A 10,315-nucleotide genomic window follows, 5' to 3' on the forward strand; every position below is an offset into this window, starting at 1 on the left:
CGTGTATACGCTGTTTCGCTGACTTGATTGTCACAAGAAACAAAGTGTGTTTGATAAGATCCGACCATTTTATTACGGGAGGATCAGTATGTATGGATTCTGATGTGACTGATAAACCCATTCGTATCTTAAGCATAATCTAATACGTGAGACAACGCCCTGGCACACGATAAAAAAAAAAGAAAGAGAGAGAGCGGTTTTGTGTCCCCACAGTCCATAATGTAGAAAAGAGAGAAAAAAGCCTTTCTGATTTGGTGTGTGTGCTCATAGTGCAGAGTGTAGAGAAAAGAAAGCCGTTTTGGTGTCACGGGTGTTGTGACTTACACACACACATTTCTAAATTGAGAAAGGAAATTATTTTAGAGGAAGCACTAGAGTTTAGATCCCACATTTGTTGATAGGCATTCATTTATTTCTTCACTTCTGATGAAGTTTCAACAATAAACAACAAACTTTGTATTATGAGAAAGAACCAGAATCATTCTTCAGGAATCCGAAAATAAGCTCTATTTTATGAGTTATGCACGAATTCGGATTCTCCTATAAAACGAATTCATTAACTCAAACCAAGTTAAGACTGCTTTGTCCTTCATATTTATTCATGTCTGATCAAGTTTCAACGATAAACAACGTTGTACTTTGTAGAATGAGAAAGAACTTCTTCAGCAATAAGCATCTCTCGACATATGACGAAGTACAGATTTTGCTATAAAATTAATTCCTTCTATCAGCCTGACTTAAAACTGTTTGTCCTCCTTATTTATCCACTTCAAATCAAGTTTCAACAAATAAAAAAATGTTGTAGTTTGAGAAAGTACAACTTAATCTTCAGCAATCAGTATAAAAAGAGGTGCAAATGCCAACCATACATCACTAAAAGGTGGAGCGGAAGTATTCAGCTGCAAGTAGGTGTGAATGTTCGACTATAATTTGTAAAAAGCGGGTAAGAAAAGGTTCGAATGCCCGACTATATATTAACAAAAGCGGGAGGAGAGGTCTTCGGATGAGAGTGGGTGAGAATTTACAACCATAATCTATAAAATACGGTGAAAAAAAATATGTGAATGCCTCATAGAACACTAAAAGCGGAAGTGTTCGGCTGCAAGAAGGTGTGAATGTCCAACTATATTTGGTGAAAAGCAGGTGAAGCAAGGTCTGAATGCCCAACCTTACATCATCAAAAGCAAGATCAGAGTTGTTTGGCTGCAAGAAGGCCATAGTTTTCCAAAAGCGGGTAAGGTGCGAATGTCCGACTAAATATCAACAAAATTTGAGGCGGAGGTCTTCGGATGCAAGTGGGTGTGAATATTCCACCATACAAGTATGGTGGAGAGGAAGCTGTGAATAGCCGACCATAGTTTGGAAAAAGCGGGTAAGAAAAGGTTTGAATGCCCGAACATACACCATCAAAAGAGGGAGCGGAGGTGTTCCGCTGTACGAAGGTGTGAATGTCCGACCATACTTGGTAAAAAGCGGGTAAGAAAAGGTTAAAATACCCGACTGTACACAATCAATAGCGTGAGCGGATGTGTTCGGCTACAAGAAGATGTGAAAGTCCGACCATGGTTTGTAAAAAGCGGGTAAGAAAAGGTGCGAATGTCCGACAATGTATGATCAAAAGAGAGAGCGGAGGTTTTCGGATACAAGAAAGTTTGAATGTCCTACCATAGTTTGTAAATAGCGGGTAAGAAAAGGTTCGAATGCCCGACTATATACCATCAAAAGCGGGAGCGGAGGTGTTCCGCTGTAAGACGGTGTGAATGTCCGACCATAGTTGGTAAAAAGCGGGTAAGAAAAGGTTAAAATACCCGACTGTACAAAATCAATAGCGGGAGCGGAGTTGTTCGGCTACAAGAAGGTGTGAAAGTCCAACCATGGTTTGTAAAAAGCAGTTAAGAAAAGGTTCGAATATCCAACCAAACATAATCAAAAGCGGGAGCAGAGCTGTTCGACTGCAAGTAGGTGTGAATGTCCAGCCATAATTACTCACAAACGGGGGAAGAAAAGGTAGTATTGCCAGACCATACATGATCAAAACAGGGAGCGGAGGTTCAGCTGCAAGGTGTGATTGTCTGACTATAGTTTGTAAAAAGCGGGTAAGACAAGGTGCGAATGCCCGACAATGTATGATCAAAAGAGAGAGCGGAGGTGTTCGGCTGCAAGGTCTGAATGTCCAACCATAATTTGTAAAAACCGGGTAAGAAAAGGCTCGAAAGCCCGACTATACATCATCAAAAGCGGGAGCGGAGGTGTTCAGCTGCAAGAAGGTGTGAATGTTCGACTAAAGTTTGTAAAAAGCTGGTAAGACAAGGAGCGATGTCCCGACATTGTATGATCAAAAGCGGGAGCGGAGGTGTCCAGCTGTGAGTAGGTGTGAATGTCCGACCATAATTGCTGAAAAATGTGTTAGAAAAGGTAAGAATACTGGACCATACATCATCAAAAGCGGGAGAGGTGGTGTTCGGCTGCAAGAAGGTGTGAAAGTCCAACAATGGTTTGTAAAAAACGGGTAATAAAAGGTTCGAATGCCCGAATATACATCATCAAAAGCGGAAGCGGAGGTGTTCGGATGCAAGAAGGTGTGAACGTCCGACCAAAGTTTGTAAAAAGCAGTGAAAAGCGAGAAAAAGCTTTTCGTGAGTTCTGCATGATTTGGGATTTTGCTTATAAAATGCATTACTTCACTCAAACTATGTTAAAACTGATTTGTCCTTCATATTTACCATGTCTAGAAAGATTTAAACAAAAAAACAACGTTGTACTTTGCAGTAAAAGAAAGAGCAAATCTAAAGTTTCAGGAATCCGAGTATAAGCCTGCTTTCATGAGTTCTGCATGATTTCGGATTTTGCTATAAAATGAATGGCTTTGCTCAAACCAAGTTAAAACTGCTTTGTCCTTCCATATTCATCAATGTCTAGATCGACTTCAACAAAGAAAAACATTGGACTTTGCAGTAGAAGAAGTTTAAATCCATCTACACATTGATATATATGAAGGACAAAGCAGTTCCCACTTGCCCATAAGAAAATAAGCTTATTCTCGGATTCCTGATCCTTCAGTTTTGCTCTTTCTTCTACTGCAAAATACAATGTTGTTCTTTGTTGAAGTCGATCTAGACATTGATAAATATGAATGAAAAAGCAGTTTTAACTTGGTTTGAGTGAATGAATTCATTTTATACATAAAATCCGAAATCGTGCAAAACTCATGAAAATAAGCTTATTCTCGGATTCCTAAAACTTTTGATTGGCTCTTTCTTTTACTGCAAAGTACAACGTTGTTTTTTTTGTTTAAATCTATCGAGACATTGATAAATATGAAGGTAAAAGCCGTTTTAACATAGTTTGAGTGAAGGAATTGATTTTATAGATAAAATCCCAAATCATGCAGAACTCCTCAAAAGGGGCGTATGGCTTAATCACAAGTGTGGCTCTTTCTCATTCAGGGTAGTATGAGGAAGTTTATGCTTGAAATATATGTAGAAATGGGTACATATGAAGGACAAAGCAGTGTTAACTTAGTTTGAGTGAAGGAATTTATTTTATACATAAAATCCCAAATCATGCAGAACGTATGAAAAGAAGCTTATTCTCGGATTCCTGATCCTTCAGTTTTGCTCTTTCTTCTACTGCAAAATACAATGTTGTTCTTTGTTGAAGTCGATCTAGACATTGATAAATATGAAGGAAAAAGCAGTTTTAACTTGGTTTGAGTGAATGAATTCATTTTATACATAAAATCCGAAATCGTGCAGAACTCATGAAAATAAGCTTATTCTCGGATTCCTAAAACTTTTTATTTAAACTTTCTTTTACTGCAAAGTACAACGTTGTTTTTTGTTGAAATCTATCTAGACATTGATAAATACCAGCCAAAACTCTGCTGCCGCTTTTGATAATTTATGGTTGGGCATTCTTACCTTTTCTTACCCGCTTTTTACAAATTATGATCTTACATTCACACCTACTTGCAGTCGAACACCTTCTCATCCACTTATGATCATGTGCGGTTTTCTTACCCATTTTTCAGTAATTATGGGTGGACATTCAGACCTTCTTGCAGCCGAAAACCTCCGCTCCTCTTTTGATCATACATTGTCGGGCATTCACACCTTGTCTTACCCGCTTTTTACAAACTTTAGTTAGACATTCACACCTTGCAGCTGAACCACCTCCATTCCCTGTTTTGATCATGTGTGGTCTGGAAATACTACCTTTTCTTCCCCCGTTTGTGAGTAATTATGGCTGGACATTCACACCTACTTGCAGCCGAAAAACCACCTCTCCCGCTTTTGATGATGTATTGTCCGGCATTCTAGTCTTTTCTATCACATTTTTCAGCAATTTTGATGTGACATTCACACCTACTTGCAGTCGAACAGCTCTGCTCCCGCTTTTGATTATGTTCGGTTGGATATTCAAACCTTTTCTTAACTGCTTTTTACAAACTTTGGTCGGACGTTCACACCTTCTTGCAGCCGAACACCTCCGCTTCCGCTTTTGATGGTATATATTCGGGTATTCGAACCTTCTCTTACCCGCTTTTTACAAACCATGGTTGGACTTTCATACTTTCTTGTAGCTGAACAACTCCACTCCTGCTTTTGATGATTTATGGTTGGACATTCGCATCTTTTCCTACCCATTTTTCAGTAATTATGGGTGGATATTCACACCTTCTTGCAGCTGAACACCTCCTCTCCCGCTAATGATCATGTAAGGTTTGATATTCGAAAATTTTCTTTCATGTTTTAAAGCAATTATTAATGGACATTCACACCTACTTGCAGCCGAACACCACCTCTCCCGCTTTTGATGATGTATGGACCGGCATTCTTACCTTTTCTAACACATTTTTCAGCAATTATGGTTGGAGAATCACACCTACTCACAGCCGAACAACTCCGCTACCGCATTTGATGGTGTATAGTCGGGATTTCTCACCCTTTCTCATCAGCTTTTTGCAAATTATTCTCTGACATTCACACCTACTTGCAGTCGAACAGCTCTGCTCCCGCTTTTGATTATGTTTGGTTAAATATTCAAAAATTTTCTTAACTGCTTTTTTACAAACTTTGGTCGGACTTTCACACCTTCTTTTAGCTGAACAACTCCGCTCCCTCTTTTGATTGTGTACAGTCGGGTATTTTAACCTTTTCTTACCCGCTTTTTACCAACTATGATCGGACATTCACACCGTCTTACAGCGGAACACCTCCGCTACCTCTTTTGATGGTGTATGTTCGGGCATTCGAACCTTTTCTTACCCGCTTTTTAAAACCAGGGTCGGACTTTCACACCTTTTAGTAGCCGAACAACTCCGCTCCCGCTATTGATTGTGTACAGTCGGGTATTTTAACCTTTTCTTACCCGCTTTTTACCAACTATGGTCGGACATTCACACCTTCTTACAGCGGAACACCTCCGCTCCCTCTTTTGATGGTGTATGTTTGGGCATTCGAACCTTTTCTTACCCGCTTTTTACAAACTATGGTCGGACATTCAAACCTTCTTGTAGCCGAACACATCCACTCGTGCATTTGATGATGTAAGGTTGGGAATTCGCACCTTTTCTTACCCATTTTTCAGTAATTATGGGTGGACATTCACACCTTCTTGCAGCTGAACACCTCCTCTCCCGCTTATTATCATGTGCGGTTTGATGTTCGAAAATTCTCTTTCATGTTTTCTAGCAATTATTGATGGACATTCAGACCTTCTTGCAGCTGAACACCTCCGCTCCAGCTTTTGATGGTGTATAGTCGGGCTTTCGAGCCTTTTCTTCCCCGGTTTTTACAAATTACGGTTGGACATTCAGACCTTCTTTCAGCCGAAAACCTCCGCTCCCTCTTTTGATCATACATTGTCGGGCATTCGCACCTTTTCTTACCCGCTTTTTACAAACTTTAGTCGGACATTAACACCTTCTTGCAGCTTAACCACCTCCGCTCCCTGTTTTGATCATGTATGGTCTGGCAATACTACCTTTTCTTACCCATTTGTGAGTAATTATGGCTGGACATTCACACCTTCTTGCAGCCGAACACCACCTCTCCCGCTTTTGATGATGTATGGACCGGCATTCTTACCTTTTCTAACACATTTTTCAGCAATTATGGTCGGAGATTCACACCTACTCACAGCCGAACACCTCCGCTCCCGCATTTGATGGTGTATATTCGGGCATACGAACCTGTTCTTACCCGCTTTTTACGAACCATGGTCGGACTTTCACACCTTCCTGTAGCTGAACAACTCCGCTCCCTCTTTTGATTGTGTACAGTCGGGCATACAAACCTGTTCTTACCCGCTTTTTACAAACTATGGTCGGACATTCAAACCTTCTTGTAGCCGAACACATCCACTCCTGCTTTTGATGATGTATGGTTGGGCATTCGCACCTCTTCTTACCCATTTTTCAGTAATTATGGGTGGATATTCACACCTTCTTGCAGCGGAACACCTCCTCTCCCGCTTATGATTATGTGCGGTTTGATATTCGAAAATTTTCTTTCATGTTTTATAGCAATTATTGATGGACATTCATACCTTCTTGAAGCCGAACACATCCACTCCTGCTTTTGATGATGTATGTTTTGACATTCGCACCTTTTCTCACCTGCTTTTTACTATTGTCGGCCAATCACAGCTTCCTCTCCACCATACTTGTATGGTAGGAAATTCTCACCCACTCTCATCCGAAGACCTCTCCTCCCGCTTTTGTTAATATTTAGTCGGGCATTCGAACCTTTTCTTACCCACTTTTTACAAATTATGGTCGAACATTCACACCTACTTGCAGCTGAATACTTCCGCTCCACCTTTTAGTGATGTATGGTTGGCATTTGCACCTTTTGTTACCCTCTTTTTATACTGATTGCTGAAGATTAAGTTGTTCTTTCTCAAACTACAATTTTTTTTTAATTGTTGAAACTTGATTTGAAGTGGATAAATAAGGAGGACAAACAGTTTTAAGTCACGCTGATAGAAGAAATTAATTTTATAGCAAAATCTGTATTTCGTCATATGTCGAGAGATGCTTATTGCTGAAGAAGTTCTTTCTCATTCTACAAAGTACAACGTTGTTTATCGTTGAAACTTGATTAGACATGAATAAATATGAAGGACAAAGCAGTCTTAACTTGGTTTGAGTTAATTAATTCGTTTTATAGGAGAATCCGAATTCGCGCTTATTTTCGGATTCCTGAAGAATGAGTCTGGTTCTTTCTCATAATACAAAGTTTGTTGTTTATTGTTGAAACTTCATCAGAAGTGAAGAAATAAATGAATGCCTATCAACAAATGTGGGATCTAAACTCTACTGCTTCCTCTAAAATAATTTCTTTTCTCAATTCAGAAATGTGTGTGTGTAAGTCACAACACCCGTGACACCAAAACGGCTTTCTTTTCTCTCTTTTCTCTACACTCCGCACTATGAGCACACACACCAAATCAGAAAGGCTTTTTTCTCTCTTTTCTACATTATGGACTGTGGGGACACAAAACCGCTCTCTCTTTTTTTTTTTGATTGTGTGCCAGGGCGTTGTCTCACGTATTAGATTATGCTTAAGATACGAATGGGTTTATCAGTCACATCAGAATCCATACATACTGATCCTCCCGTAATAAAATGGTCGGATCTTATCAAACACACTTTGTTTCTTGTGACAATCAAGTCAGCGAAACAGCGTATACACGTCAAGACACTGAATCAAGTTTGCCACAAGAACTCATAAGTTTGGAAGTATTGCTCTGCCGTCAGCAATCATACACCCATTTTATTTTCGTGAGACATGTGCAAGCACCTGTTCATCTACTGTTCTATCACTATGAATTAGTGATCTATTATCAATAAGGATACTTCTACAACTACTATCAAAGTATGTCCGGACTTCTTATGTTGTCAGTTGCTATATATGAATAAGTGGGTAGCTACTGACAAGCATTAAGCATGTCACACAGCCCAAACATATAACATTTCAGGACACACCACACAGTTAACAACCACAGTGAAGCGTGTCAAAGCCCAAACATGTAACATTCAACAGGACACTTACACAACACATTCAAATCAAACAGTCAGACAACATACAAGAACATATACCCCAGCCGGCATTGCTCCCTGCCTATTTTCCTACAGCTCACTATGTGTGCACACACCTTTATTCACAAACTCTTCAACTTATACTCTTTTACCGAAGCTGCTACAGCTCGATTGGCCGAATACCCTTAGATCCTATTTCGGTGAATTTGACATGTGCCTTACATGTAACAGATTAGCGGTTTAGCAGTTTTAATTTAGTTTGAGTAAAGGAATTCATTTTATAGCAAAATCCGAAATCGTGAAGCACTCATGAAAGTAAGCTTATTCTCGGATTCCTGAAACTTTAGATTTGCTCTTTCTTTTACTGCAAAGTACAACGTTGTTTTTTTTGTTTAAATCTTTCTAGACATGGTAAATATTAAGGACAAAGCATTTTTCACATAGTTTGAGTGAAGGAATTCATTTTATAGATAAAATCCCAAGAGTCTGCTGAGAAAAGAGAGTGAATGCGAAGTAGACTTTAACACGGCTATGGGAGCGAGCTGAGTGTGGGCTAACCGGGAGAATTGCTTGAAAGAAACGCGACACTGAATGAGCGATCAGAACAAAGCCTCAATACGGGATTCTCGTGGTGTTTTTGTTGCTGCCTTGTCTTTTGCACAGAGTAAAAGACAAGGCAGCCATCGAATAGGGCCCGATTGTTCCTAGTTGGTCAGCCGAGGAGCAAGGGGGGGGGAAGCAAGCGTCTCAACCAAGCAAAGCTCACCATGGGGAAGGTGGCTATGCCAACTAGCCTGATGCCCTGCTCCCGCAGTGACGGATAATCGTACTCTGGTTTCTCTTCATAACATACAAGTCTTTCGCCTTTTACTAAAGACTTCCGTGGAGAGCAGCACTAATGAGTTGTTTCTATTATTGGCAGGCTTTACCTTTGCGGGTGAAGCCCTTTCTGTCTGTGCAAAAGAAATCTTGCTACTTTGCAGAGTGACTTCTCTGAGTAGAGTCGCCTTACTTGTTGCGACTGTGCCGATGTTCGAAGCTGGAGTGCAAAGTTGTTGCTTGAATGGTGCTTGCTGGAGCATGCGGGAGTGCAAAGTTATACCATTTAAAAGGGCTGAAGAGTGCTCAGTGCAGCGGGTGGGCGGAGGTGCAACGTGACACTCTGGCCACCTATGGCCATAAAAAGAACACTGCTACAAGTGCGCATTGTGCCAGCAAGGGCCCTCGGACCTGAAACAGTGGACAGTTATCGCTTCTCGGCCTTTTGGCTAAGATCAAGTGTAGTATCTGTTCTTATCAGTTTAATATGTCCTCTATACGAGGACAACATATTAAATGGATTTTTAAGAATAGGAGTTGAAAAAGAAGCTTGCTCCGTTCACTCCAAGCCTCGACCCGGTACTGCAGTGCCGCTGGGAACGGTGCGCTCTCCTCTGCTCTTGTGAAAAAGCAAACAACGGTGCAGGATGGAAGTTTCAGGGAGCCCAAGATGAAACTTTCTTTTAATCTGCTGAGAAAAGAGAGTGAATGCGAAGTGGACTTTAACACGGCTCTGGGAGCGAGCCGAGTGCGGGCTAACCGGGAGAATTGCTTGAAAGAAACGCGACACCGAATGAGTGGTCAGAACAAAGCCTCAATACGGTGTTCCCGTGGTGTTTGTGTCTGCCTTGTCTTTTGCACAGAGTAAAAGACAAGGCAGCCATCGAATAGATTGTTTCTACTTGGTCAGCCGAGGAGCAGGGGGGGGGGGGGGGGGGGGGTGCAAGCGTCTCAACCAAGCAAAGCTCACCAAGTAGGAACAATCGGGCCCTTTTCGATGGCTGCAACACCTGAAAGAGATATTGATGCGAGACCCGATCAAATGCTTTTTCAAAGTCTAAATTTAAGATGACAAGCCGGGTGTTTCTGTCTCTAGCGTAATCAATGATGTCTCGAATCAGTACGAGGCTGTCGGTGAGTTGTCTCCCTGAGATGGCACAAGCTTGGTCTGGGTGAATTACCTCCTCTAAAACAGAGGACATCCGTGTCGCTAAAACCTTGCTAAAAAGTTTACAGTCAAAGTTTAAAAGTGTGATGGGCCTCCAATTCTTTAGGTCAGTCTTATCATTTGTTTTATAAAGTAGAGTCACTATTCCCACTCTAAAACTGTCAGGCAGTCGGTCGAGTTTTTCAAAATCTTTAAAAACATCTAAAATGTCTGATGATAAAAGGTCCCAATAGGTCAGATAGAATTCTGCAGGAAGCCCGTCTAAACCCGGAGCTCGACTTCTC

General features: G+C 40.9%; 2 non-coding genes across 2 annotated transcripts; both read left to right on the top strand.

Annotated features, from left to right (window-relative positions):
• The first annotated feature begins 8,870 nt into the window (after window positions 1-8,870).
• On the top strand, window positions 8,871-8,984 carry LOC140287608 (U5 spliceosomal RNA). Its single transcript, XR_011911749.1, has one exon. It is a non-coding gene; the product is annotated as a U5 spliceosomal RNA (small nuclear RNA).
• Window positions 8,985-9,292: 308 nt separating this feature from the next.
• LOC140287607 (U2 spliceosomal RNA) lies at window positions 9,293-9,476 on the top strand. The gene has a single exon (XR_011911748.1). It is a non-coding gene; the product is annotated as a U2 spliceosomal RNA (small nuclear RNA).
• The last annotated feature ends 839 nt before the right edge of the window (window positions 9,477-10,315 follow it).

Source organism: Leuresthes tenuis, unplaced genomic scaffold (assembly GCF_036924035.1).
Source record: "Leuresthes tenuis unplaced genomic scaffold, fLeuTen1.0.hap1 SCAF_156, whole genome shotgun sequence".
Classification (NCBI taxonomy): domain Eukaryota; kingdom Metazoa; phylum Chordata; class Actinopteri; order Atheriniformes; family Atherinopsidae; genus Leuresthes; species Leuresthes tenuis.